Source organism: Myodes glareolus, chromosome 12, assembly GCF_982192425.1.
Source record: "Myodes glareolus chromosome 12, mMyoGla1.1, whole genome shotgun sequence".
NCBI lineage: Eukaryota > Metazoa > Chordata > Mammalia > Rodentia > Cricetidae > Myodes > Myodes glareolus.
In genome coordinates this window covers 13,579,801-13,592,769 of record NC_142037.1, presented here as the reverse complement: position 1 = coordinate 13,592,769, position 12,969 = coordinate 13,579,801, and the positions used below count along the sequence as shown (strand labels likewise).

Sequence of the window (12,969 nt, the reverse complement as noted above, 5' to 3'; positions counted from 1 at the left end):
CTGGTTCCTCCTCTTATGGACCATCAGTGGAGGACAAAAGATACCAATCAAATAAACACAGAAACAAACACACGACTGTGGCACAGGCACAAGGAACAGGGATGAGGGTTGTGTGGGAAGCTGATGTGACAGTGCAGTTTAAGGTAACCATAGTCCTTGGTTCCACTGAGACTTTACAGATCATCAGAATCTTACATCATCAGAAGAACACAGGAGGCTTCCAGCATGTAAACATCAAACGAAGCAACATCTGTAAATGGCTTTGAAAGTTACAAAGCATTAGACACTGCAAGGTATTTGAACAAAGAAGTTTCAAAAATAAAAATAACTGTTCCATCTTCCTTCAGAAGCAATCTGAATGGGTAGAATTTATTAATTCTGAGTAATTATAATCACTTAAAGCAATTAAATAATAATTCTGTAATTTTAAATAAGCAGAATAATTATATAAATGTTAAATAGTATAAAGTAGGCATGATTTGAATTTTTAATCACTTTGCCACTAATTTTAAAATTATGCCATTAATGTTTAGTGCAGTGTGGTTATAAGAAATATACATTGGGCTGGGTAGTGGTGGCCTATGCCTTTAATCCTGGTTCTCAAGAGGCAGAAGCAGGTGAATCTCTGAGTTTGAGGTCAGCCTAGTCTTCAGAGAGAGTTTCAGGACAGGCATGGCTACACAGAGAAATGCTGTCTTGAAAAACAAAAACAACAACAACAACAAAACAAAATCAAAAAAAGATATATACATGTATTTGGTTAATTATGAAAGATATGTCAGATCAGTTTGAGATGTTATTTGCCATGTTGATGGAATTTACATAATCACAAATGGCTTATGCAATATGAATACATTCTAATATGCATACTTTTACTATAAACATTATTTGAACAATATAAAAATTTATCTTCTATATTTCATTCTCATACTAACAGTGACTTGCCTCTTCTGAAATTATAAAAAAAAATTTAAAAGGCTAAGCAGAACTTCAAGTCATGCAATGTCTTCCTAACTTTTCAGGTTTCCGCAAGCTCAGTTTATGCTTGCAGCCACTATGTCAAGTAATCAAGGCAAAAACCTAAGCCTCTGAAAAGTTAAACAGCAAGGCCAGATGGCTGGGAAATCACCAAGTCAGGAGGACTGGTGATTCCTAGAGTCGGGGCTCCCTGTGTTCCTTCCAAGATCACCTAGGAAAGGATGCTGCAGTTTCTCTCATTGTTGTGAGACCCCTGACAGAAGCAAATTAAGGGGAAAGAAAGGTTTATGTGTGCTCACAGTGAGTCCATCATGTTCGGGAGGTTAGGGCAGCTGGATTAATCTTAGAATATGCAGCCCAGTACACATGGTACCAATCCCTAGGCTTCTGGTCTCACTGCCTACACAGTCAGGAGGCAGAGGGATGAATGAAGGCTGATGTTCAACTTTGACTCCTTTGTATTCAGCCTGGAATCCCAGACCATGGAATAGTACTATCCACCTTCAGAGTGGGACTTCCCACCTTCCTTAAGCCTCTCTGGTCACGTCCTCTTAGACACACCCAAAGGCGTGTCTCCAAGGTAATTTTAAATCCTGCCACGTGATGATGGTCAAGCTTGATTGTGCTGGAGAAGAGTACTTTCATTTCTGTTGTTGTGATAAGACACCATGACCAAAAGCACCTTAGAGGAGAAAAGTGTTCATCTCAGCGAGGAGCTTCAAACACCTCATCATATCACACCAGAAGGGCAGAGAGAAATGAGTGTATACATGCTTGCCTGCTGGCTTCTGCTTTCCAGCCATACACAATTCAGGATCCCTGCCTAGGACTGGTACCACCTACATTGGTTTTGGGTCTTCTAAAATCAATTATCTTAAGACAATCCCCGAAGGACATGCCCACAGGCCAGCCCAATGAAGAAACTCCTTCGCTGATACTCACTTCCCAGGAGATTCTAAGTTAGGTCAAGTTCACAATTAAAGCAAACTCTCACAGATACCATCAATAACCAGAAAGCTGGGAGTTGAACTGTCCCCTGTAAGCATGTACTTCATCGAGGGTGAGTACAAAGCACTTGGGTAACTTTTAACTGTCACCTTGACACAGCCTAAAGTCACCCAGCAGTAGAACCTCAGTTGAGGACTTTCCCAGATCAGATTGGCTTGTGGCCATGTCTTCAGGGGATTATCTTGATTCTTAATTGATATAGGAGAGCCTGGGCCTATGAAGGTCATGCCATTCTGTAAGCAGGTGGTCCTGGGTTGTTTAGAGAAAGCTGTCAGAGCTTGTCCTAGTAGTGAGTGACGTAGTAAACATGGTTTCTACTTAAAGTTCTTGCAGGCTCCTCTCAGAGATAGACTATGACCTGGAAGTACAAGCCAAATAAGCCCTGCCCTCCACTAAGTTGCCTTTGGTCAGAGTACATTATCACAGCAACAGAAAGGAAACTAGGCCATTGGCAGAGTTCAATGATCACAAAGTGGGATTGGTTGTCTTGGGTTTTCTGTATCATGCACTCTCTGAATGTTTGTGCACCCTTGTCTGGTTCTGGTGACTCAACCAATATCTCACTCCAGATCTCCCTCACACACTGTGAGCGGCACCAGACATACAATGCCAGAAATATCTGTTCCACTCACACTAGACAGAATAGCCCTGTATGTCCTGACACCATGTCTTTCCCAATAGACTCCCTCACGATGGTCCAGATATATGTGCCAAAGGAAAGAGTTAGTTCCCGAATGCCATATTGCAGGCATCCCCATTTCTGTTGTCAGCTAGAATGAAATCAAATGGGGGGAAAAATCAACGAAACCATCAGGAATGTTTGAACCAGAATTTCCTTGTTAAAGCAAGTATCCTCCATGAGTTATGTGGACTCTATAGTGTTTGCTTATTTTGATTGCAAGCACAACTAAGAGAAAAACAAGACACAATCACGGAGAATACAAAGCCTTGCATGCAAAGCTGGATCGCTCCAGCCTCATTCTGGTGGCGTCCTTTTCGTCATCAAAATGTGCAATGTGACAGTAAACAGTACCAGAGACAGGTGAGTGTGGGCAGCTGAGCGACAGTGCCACCTGCTCGGCCGGAAATACGTGGGATGCTGCTTTGGGAGCAAATCCACAGCAATTCTCGGAGCCTCAAAATCAGAGGTCGTGCTTTTTACAGTCCTCGATGGGGGCATTTGGAACCTCGCTTTTATTGTCACTAATCTTGCTAATCACCTCCTAGTCCTCCTCCAGCTGATGATATATAGAGAACTGGGACAACAGACGTCTGCTCTCTCTTCCTAAGGAAGTCGTCTGAATCAGCAGAATACGTTCAACAAGTCTGACTGGTTATAATCGATTATTGCACGCTGAAGGGGATTCTTCGAAATCAAAGAGGCCAGAAGGGTTGCGCATCAACATGTGCCCCTGGGATCTCAAAAGAAGGGTCCAGAGCCCTCTTGAGAACTAGGTGTTAGGAACGACAGCCTTTCAGCCAGCTCATCACCAACCACAAGAAGCAGCCACGTGCCGTGACTCTCTCCTCCTCCTCACGTTTTCTTTTCTAGATGATCCTAAGGAATTCTAGGGATTACTGTGGACAGTTTACAAATGTGTGGGACCTTGATTCAGTCCCGCAGGGCTTTGTCTCTATAAAATGCAGGGAAGAATTGGAGTGGAGTATATAGTTGCCTCTTCCAGGCCTGCTGTGGAGGAGGGTCTGGGTGGAGGTGGGGCCCTGGACTCTATCTGTGCTGATTGCCTTCCTGGAGAGCGGCTAAGGACTTAGCCCAGTGTGGCCGGAGCATCATCAGCTAATCTGAAGAATGCTAGTGTCTTCTCCTCCTTTCCTCCCTGCAGCCCCCTGTGTTGCTCTTTCTGCGGAGACGAAATAGACCACGAGGTACAAACAAACCCACATGTAGCTTTATTATAGGAAAGGGGCGTGAGGGCGGTGCAGGCGGGAAGGGGGAAAAAGAGAAGGGGGGGGTACCGCAGTTCTGCCTTTTTAAAGACCAATCCAGCGTATGCGTGCATCTGACGCTGCGTTCTGCATCCCTGGATTGTGGGTACCAGTAATTTTGGGAAATGAAGTCTTTTGAGTCAGGCGGACCACGCTTCACTCTGCGCCTGCGCATAGGGGCCTCCTGGGGAATGCAGTTCCTCAGGAGACTAACACCCTGTGCTTGTCACCCTCTCTAAGACTCCCTAAGGTTATTCTACTGTGGTCCAAGCTTTGCCTGGCTGCCTATGACTTTATTACACATGACTCCTAGATCATCTTTTCCAATCATGCCCTAATCATACCACCTTGGAATAGGTCTGGGAGAGGCACGGCTTCCTTCCGAGAAAGCTGACACTGCATACTCTCCCCTCTTTCTAGCATGTTCTAGCCTCGATGATACTTTCTGGATGCAGAGGAACACGTTTTCACTGCATTCCTGTGCTGTCTCAGGGACTATACAGAGCTTCCGCATCTGCTTTCCCCGGGTTGTTCTTGCAAATGTCTTCTAGGGCAGGGGATGCCTTGAGAGAGCTCATGACTTGCCCAAAGTCACATCACTGGTTGGTAACAAGTGGGAACTGGGCTCAGTTGATGCCAGGCAGTACTACTTCAAAACAGCCCGTGGGTCAGGGGCTTCTTTGAATCTCCATCTACAGGATGTTCAAACCAACCCTCGGATTGCTAGTAAGCCAATTAAAATCCAGGGGTTGCTGGCCCTGCTTATGAAGCAAACCTACTTCTCTCAGGGAAGCCATTGCAGCTCACACACAGTTCAGTGCCCCCACAACCCCAGCTCAGGCCCCATCTGCACAGCATGCCTGGAAGAGTCAAATAAACAGATTTTTTTAACTGACTAAACATGCTTCCCTTGCCAAACATTATAAAATGAAGTAATGGGCAACCTGCACTAATTCTGCTGGAGTCTCAGACTTTCCTTTCTCCCCCCAGCAATGGAAAATGGTTTGAGTGAGATGGGGAACTCGCCTTCCCTGTCCCCCCTCTTTCCTTCTTTCCAAACGTCTCCAAGCGCATTGCTACGCTACTGGAAGGCATTCAATTGAACTAAGTCATTGAGCTAAATCATCTGCCCTCATCTCCGTCCGATGAGTCCGAATGGGGACTGATTTCACAGAGCAGTTGCCTGTAAACATCTCCAGGGAAAACCAGATGGCAGCGACACACCAGTGCCTCATTAGTCCCTCAAAGAGCGTGGCTGGTTCTGGATATCATCTTTCCAGGAATCGTCTAACCTAGGGTGGAACTTCGCTCCAGAGCCCAGCTGGTGGGCACTGCGTGCCCTCCTCCAGACATGCCCTTTGCTTGCGGCTCTCCAGCACTTCGGGAAAGGAAGGCAGGCTGGGCCACCCACTGTAACCAGTAATCCAAGGCCTGAAATTCAACAGAGACCACAAGGCCCCAAAGGGGTTAGGAAAATAAAAGCCCTGGACCAATACATCACTCTGGGAGGTGGGCCTGGGGTATGGAAGGCCCACTGGGAACAAAGACCTATTAATTGCCAGTGCCCCAAAGGCACAAGCCTGGGGAGCCTTCAAATCAAAATGAAGATGAGCAAGGGGGAACCATCTGGTTAAACTGAGTCTGCCAAAAAGTGTATGCAATAGTGCAGTTATTTAATAAGTTCTTATGTTTTTCTTACCATGGTAGAGGCTTTCTATATTTTCATATGTTGTATAGATCACAATAAATATGAAACACAAAGGAGAGGCAGACTGCAAGGGATTAGTTTAATTAGTGAAAAAACACTGAGCAGCTGACCATGTAAATACTCCCTTCAAACCTCAAACTTAAAAAACATGTTACAAATGTCTTCCAGGGTCTGCCAGGCTAGAACAATAGGCCACCAGTTCAGCATCCCTTCGCCACCGGGGCCACGGCGTGGAGAAGGGCAGCCTTGGGCGATGGCTTGGGGTCTGGAAACAATAAGCAGCGTGTCAGGTTCAAAGGTGCCTTAAGAACTCATATGCCCCAGGGACCCAAATGGGGTCCTGGGGAATTGGAATCGTATCAAAACCTTTCAGCGGGGGAGATTTCAACCCCATTTTAAACAGGGAAAAAGGGCAGCACCGTTTGTGCAGGTTTAGACAGAACCCTTATGAGTCAGGGTGGTTCCTGCCTTTCTTCTCTAAGTTGATAAATAATAACCATTCTCATTTAAAAAAAAAAAAAGCAAGAGTATCAGCTTGGATATTTGAAGTTTTCCATTCTCTTCAGTTCTGGTAGAAGTGTCAATAAATGAAGGAAGATCTATACTGACTATATTAGTGGGATTTTTTTTTTATTCAGAAAACAAGTGTTTTTTTAGTTTTTTGATATTAAAATATAGTTACATCATTTCCTCTCTCCCTACAACCCTTCCCATGTCTTCCTCTTTCTCTCAAATACATGTCCTCAATTTTTTCTTTAATTGTGTGTGCGTGTGCAAGTGTGTGTGTGTGTGTGTGTGTGTACATACATACTTAACTACAACATGTTCAGTCCATATAACGTATGTCTAAGTTTTCAGGGCTGACCCCTGGTACTAGGTAACCAATTTGGGCACTCTTTTCAGGAGAAGACTGCTTCTCTCACTCTCGGAGCTCCCTTGCTGTCTGCCTGAGGCCCTGAAAGTGTCCCCTTCCACATTAGCACACTTACTGGAACTCAGACAGGCAACTAGGCAATTCTGAGAGTGGGAGGTGTTTTTGTTTGGTTTTGCTTTCTTGAAACAGGATTTCACTCTATATCCTAGGCTGACCTCAGGCTTGTTGTGTAGCCCAGGCTAGCTCTGAATTCATCTCAGTTCTCCTACTTCAGCATCTCAGGTTGTGAGATTATAAGACGTCATATCCAGCCAAGGAGTTTATTTTTTTGAAAGAAGAGAAGAAAAAAGGAAAAAAAGGTAGAAGGAGAAAAAGAAATGAAAGAAAGGTGAGAGTGGACAGAACCGAAGGGAAATGGATTTTTCACCAGGTCTCACGTGAGAGAGAATCTGCATCGTTATGGACTGAGGTTAAAACTCAGTGTGAGTGAGACCCTAAGGTTGCAGAGTGCTCACACAGCTGAGACCAAAGCTGGAGGAAATCCATGGCGACAAAGCGCTAGAGACGCACACGCCTGGCACTGGTTCCTTCGGCCACTCCCTTGAAAGCTGTGGGCCCTAGTCTGGACATTCCTTGATTCATGGTCCCTTCCGCTTCCATAGCTGTCAACTTGGGTGGCACTCGAGTTCCCAGAGGAGCTAGAAGGCCACTTATTGTGAGAACAAGAATGTCACAACCGTTTTCTGAGCTTCAGGCCAGCACCCTTTCCCAGGAACAAGATGTTGCAACTGGACTTGGGGCTGCAAGAGTCCAGCACAGCTTTTACTGGGTTCCCAGGCTCCCATTCATCTTGTGAGGCCAGAGAAAGATGGGTCCCACCACGGGAGGGTGGACCCATGAGAGTGAACGTCATCAAGCGGTTTTTAGGTAGCATACAATCAGCTGACAGTAGCATTCTCCCTCCTCCAGTAGGATATCCTTAAGATGAGTTTCTCCCATATGTCAGCCATAACTCCACACTTGAGAGTGACAGGGTCATTTCTGATCCCCAGTGGCCACAACCTGTGTGGCTGTGCACTCTCTTCTTTGCCTGGACCCCCAAAGACCTGTTAGTGCTCTGGGAAATGAACGTATCCTTCAACTCTGAAAACTTGAGGTTTAAGTCAAGAAAACATTTCTTGAGGTCAGGCAGGAGGGAAAAGTTTCTTCCATGTGTCCAGTTACCCAGGACGTGAGGCCAACTCTCAGCTATCTAGAGTAACTTGTTACTGCTGGTATTTGCTTGTTTTGTCAAGACACTGCCTCACTATATAGCTCTGAGTGTCCTAGAACTCACTACGTAGACGAGGCTGGAATTGAACTCACAGAGATTGGCCAAGTGCTGGAATTGGAGGCAAGTGCCACTATGCCTGGCTGTAATTTTAAATTTTACCGATGCTGTTTATATACACAAATTAACTATGTTTTCATGGTATCTTAGTCGGTGCTCTGTTGCTGGGGAGAGAGAGCATGACTACAGCAACTCTTAGAAGGGAAAGCATTTCCTTGGGGACTGGCTGACAATTTCAGAGGTTTAGTTAATGATCATGACAGAAACTATGGTAGCATGCTGGCAGGATTTGGCATAGTAGTTAAAAGCTACATCCTGATCTGCAGGCAGAGAGAGACAACCTGGAACAGACTTCTGAAACCTCAAAACCCACGCCCAGTGACATACTTCTTCCAACAAGGCCACAGCTACTCCAACAAGGCCACAGCTACTCCAACAAGGCCACAGCTACTCCAACAAAGCCGCAGCTACTCCAACAAGGCCACAGCTACTCCAACAAGGCCACAGCTACTCCAACAAGGCCACAGCTACTTCAACAAGGCCACACCTCCTAATCCTCTACTCTTTCAAATAGTTCAACTCCGAGGTGACAAAGCATTCAAATATATGTGCTTATAATGGCCATTCTTATTGAAACTACCACACTAAGTAACTTGGATGGCATGTGGCTTGGATAGCAGCCCAACTTGCAAAATGCACCGAAGCCTGACCCCTGAACTGTTTGGTTTACCAGGAGCCCCAGCACATTCACTGGGGCATTCTCCCCCGCAATGTCTCCTCTAGCCCTGTGCTCTCAGTCCACCAGGGCTTCAACTTTTTATATGAAAAGTAAAGTGTTTGGGTAAAGAAGCCTCCATTTCTTCCCTAAGGCTAGGTTCTGCACCGAAAGCTACACAACATGGACATCAAATATGGAACTATTGATTTCCTTTCGGCAAACAGATACCAAGTCTGTGATCTGTTTATTTATAGTGTTTAAACACACAGAGATGACCAACTTCTGGCCTCTCATTATCAGTAAACTTACTGGAGAGAAAATGTCTTGGGCCCCACCACAGACATGCTGAACCCAAGTTTGCATGTTAATAAGGCATCCAACACTTTCGGGAACGCAGTGACACTTGAGAACACTGGCCTTGCACCATTCGCTAGTTCATCACCTGTACCTGTGTCCATAGTGGTGACAAGAAGGCCCCAAAGGACATGAACATCGCACCCAGAACTACTAGGTCCTGACTGGAAAGCCGTGGCTCTCCTAGTCCAATGCACCCCACCCTGCTCTGGTCTAGAGGAACCACGCCTCTCTGTCTTGAGACCTAACCAAACCCAGGCCTCTGCTCCTGGCCTGTCTTCCTGCAGATCTTTTGACTATAACACTGTGTGCAGCAGGAGACTCTGGGGGGCCTCACTGGAGCCAGCTGAGACCCAGTGCTGCATCTGTGAAGGAAATGCTCTCCAAATCCTATTTTAAATGTGTTTGTTTATTTCCAATCCATAAACATTGTGGAGTGCTCACCGCATGCAACGTTCTGTACTAGATGAACCAGGGAAATATAAAGTGGAACGTACACAGCAACCTCACGGCACAGCCCAGGCTTGCAGTCTGGCTGAGGCAGCAGACACTATCAACATGTAATTTGGGGTGACCTTAATGGAGTTACATGGAGTTTTATTTACTTTATTATGGAGTAGGCACCAGCATTTATCTTTAATAGTATTATTACATCAGCCAGTCACTTAGGACCACTGGTACAAACAGAGAGAGCGCAGGCGGAACCAAAACCTGTAACAGAAAGAGCAGATGTGTTTTGCAGCATGTGGGGCCAAACGTGGACCCCATCTTCACTGAACAAAGACTCCACATGGAGCTGTGCCTGCAATTCCAAGGTTCAACTTTAAAAACAAAGCTAATAAGTTAAATCTTAAATGGAAGAAAATATATTAATATTCCTAGCATGAGTTTTTCTGCTATTGTTTCTGGTGTTTGGGATTGGAAGTGGGATATTCAAAATAATCTAAATAGTGGTAAAGTGAGACTCAATATATAGGAGGCATACCAAGTAAACAAGACTGGGTCCCAAAAAGATGTTAGGAAATCTGTGTTCAAGAGTATTGTATTCATAGCTCATATGCCATATTAGAAAATGATCATTAGTCTATCTTTGATATTATTGCCTTGTATCACCTAAAGTATTTTTGAAATATTAACACTATTTTAGGATCATTTGCTAACTTCCTATATTTTTTTAAAAGGTGTTGTCTTTCTACTAGCCTGCAGTTCAGAAGCTGGAAGCTTGCTATAGGTGATGCAATTTCATAATGAGAAGCATTTATCAACCATAATATGCAGAATGCAGAGAAATAGTCTCTGCTCCAGTAGCAAGGTAAGCCATTGTCTTCAAGTAAAAGAAGTAAACTTTCCAAAACAGAATCAGTGGCCGTTTTCCAAATTGGAGAGCATTGATAAAATGAGGAAAATAGTTTTCAAGACCCTGGTTATAGAAATGCCACATAAGACATGGAACTGTGAGTCTATATGCAAAGAAGAAAAAACCCTGCATTTTCAAATGATTAGTGAGATCCCTTGGGGAAAATGATGCAGAAATGACTGGATGTGGATAGATCACCAGCCATGATCATGTGCATTGTCAAGGAGGAGACAAAACTGTTTACTATAACCAGGACAACGAATCTCAAATGATAACAGGCAGTCATAAAAATACAGTTTTTAAAAGTGTTGCTTTTATAACTGATATCAACATGTAGAAGGATGAAAATAGACCCGTATCTATCCCCATGCACATAACTCAAGTCCAAATGTATCAAAGACCTCAACATAAAGCCAGCCACACTGAACCTCATAGAAGAGAAAGTGTGAAATATATTTGAACGCATTGGTACTAGAGACCACTTCCTAAATATGACTCCAGAAACACAGATGCTGAGAGAAACAATTAATAAATGGGACCTCCTGAAACTGAAAAGTTTCTGTAAAGCAAAAGACACAGTCAACAAGACAAAATGACAGCCTACAAAATGGGAAAATATCTTCACTAACCCCACATCAGACAGAGGGCTGATCTCCAAAATATACAAAAAACTCAAGAAATTGGTCACCAAACGAACACATAATCCAATAAAAAAATGGAGTACAGACCTAAACAGAGAACTCTCAACAGAGGAATCTAAAGTGACTGAAAGACACTTAAGGAAATGTTCAATATCCTTAGTCATCAGAGAAATGCAAATCAAAACAACTCTGTGATTCTATCTTACACCTGTAAGAATGGCCAAGATCAAAAACACTGATGACAACTTATGCTGGAGAGGTTGTGGGGAAAAGGGAACACTTCTGCATTGCTGGTGGGAATGCAAGCTAGTACAACCCCTTTGGATGTCAATGTGGCAATTTCTTAGAAAATTAGGAAACAACCTTCCTCAAGACCCAGTAATCTTACTTTGGGGTATATATCTAAAGGATGCTCAATTGTGCCACAAGGACATGTGCTCAATGATGTTCAGAGCAGCTTTGTTTGTCATAGCAAGAACCTGGAAACAACCTAAATGCTCCTTGACCGAAGAATGGATAAGGAAAATGTGGTACATTTACATAATGGAGTATATACAGCAGAAAAAAATAACGGCAGCTTGAATTTTTGCAGGAAAATAGCTGGAGCTAGAAAACATTATTTATAGTAAGGTAACCCAGACACAGAAAGATAATTATCACATGTACTCACTCATAGGTGGTTTTTAAACATAAAGCAAAAAAAAAAAAAACAAGTCTACAAATCACAATCCCAGAGAACCTAGACAACAATGCGGACACTAAGAGAGACTTACATATATCTAATCTACATGGGAAGTAGAAAGTAGAAGAAGACAAGATCTGTGTAAATTGGGAGCATGGGGACCTTGTGGGAGTGTTGAAGGGGGGAGGGGAGAGGCAGGGAGGGGAGCAGAGAAAAATGTAAAGCTCAATAAAAATCAATAAAAAATTTCAAAAAACAAAAGAATTGACACTGTCATGAGGAGCAATAAAGAAATTGTTGGTACACTTTTAGGATTTGATGATCTTGTCAATATGGTGTGTCACAGTTTGAAATTACACAGGAAGCAAAAAGGATACATATTTAGGGTAGATTTTACTAAATGGAAACAATGTAACAGTGCTGGTTCCTGTAGAAGAAGGGACTGAAGTAACAATGTATTTTCTTGAGTTACATTAGATTCTGGCTCCCTCAAAGACACTCCACTGAAGCTTGTTTTCTTCTTGACAAAACTGGCCTTTGAGCAAGGAACAAAACGACCATTATCAATATGCACAATATCCAGACAGGACAAGCAGGATACAAGAAAAAAGACTGTCAAATCCTGCCAAGACAAAGTAAGACGGTTTTGAAAAAATTTCCTGCCTCTGAAAATGATCTGTCAGTTACTCTAGGCCTTAGCCAAAGTTGTTTGCTCCAGTGTTGCAAATGAGACTTCTGATGATTGCCCAGGTAGTCAGTTGTTTCTGTCATTTGTTGCACATTTTGGAAGTTACTTGATTGCACTTCCTGCTTACTCAAGTAATATTATTTCCCATCTCAAGTCTTTGATGGAACTGAAGAATATATAGTTATAGTTTTCCTTAGTTATGATAAAAGATAAAGTAGATATAAATATTGTAACTGTAATCTTGCTTGATACCTGTTTTGTTATATGTAATATGTATATGTTAGAGTTAAAATCTTTTTGTTTAAACAGAAAAGAGGAGGTGATGTGGGATTCCCCTTTGTATGCTGTGAATACCATTGTTTAAGAAAGAAACTGTCTTGGGCCTGTGCAGAGCAGAATAGAAGTAGGAGGGGAAAACTAAACTGAAGGCTGAGAGAAAGAAGGTGGAGTGAGTGGGAAGCCATGGAGCTTCCACTAGAGAAAGACACGCTGAAACTTTGCCGGTAAGTCACAGCCACATGGTGATACACAGATTAATGGAGACAGATTAGTTTAGGATATAAGAGGTATCCAGAAATATGCTTAAGTTATTGGCCAAAAAATAGTGGAAATAAAAAAATGTTGCCTTTATTTTTATTTTATATGTCTGAGTATTTTGCCTGCATACACACTCACACACACACA

General features: G+C 43.3%; 1 pseudogene; it reads left to right on the top strand.

Annotated features, from left to right (window-relative positions):
• Nucleotides 1-11,872: 11,872 nt before the first annotated feature.
• Nucleotides 11,873-12,969, top strand: part of LOC125397589 (U6 snRNA-associated Sm-like protein LSm5 pseudogene) — a 2,702-nt pseudogene continuing 1,605 nt past the window's right edge.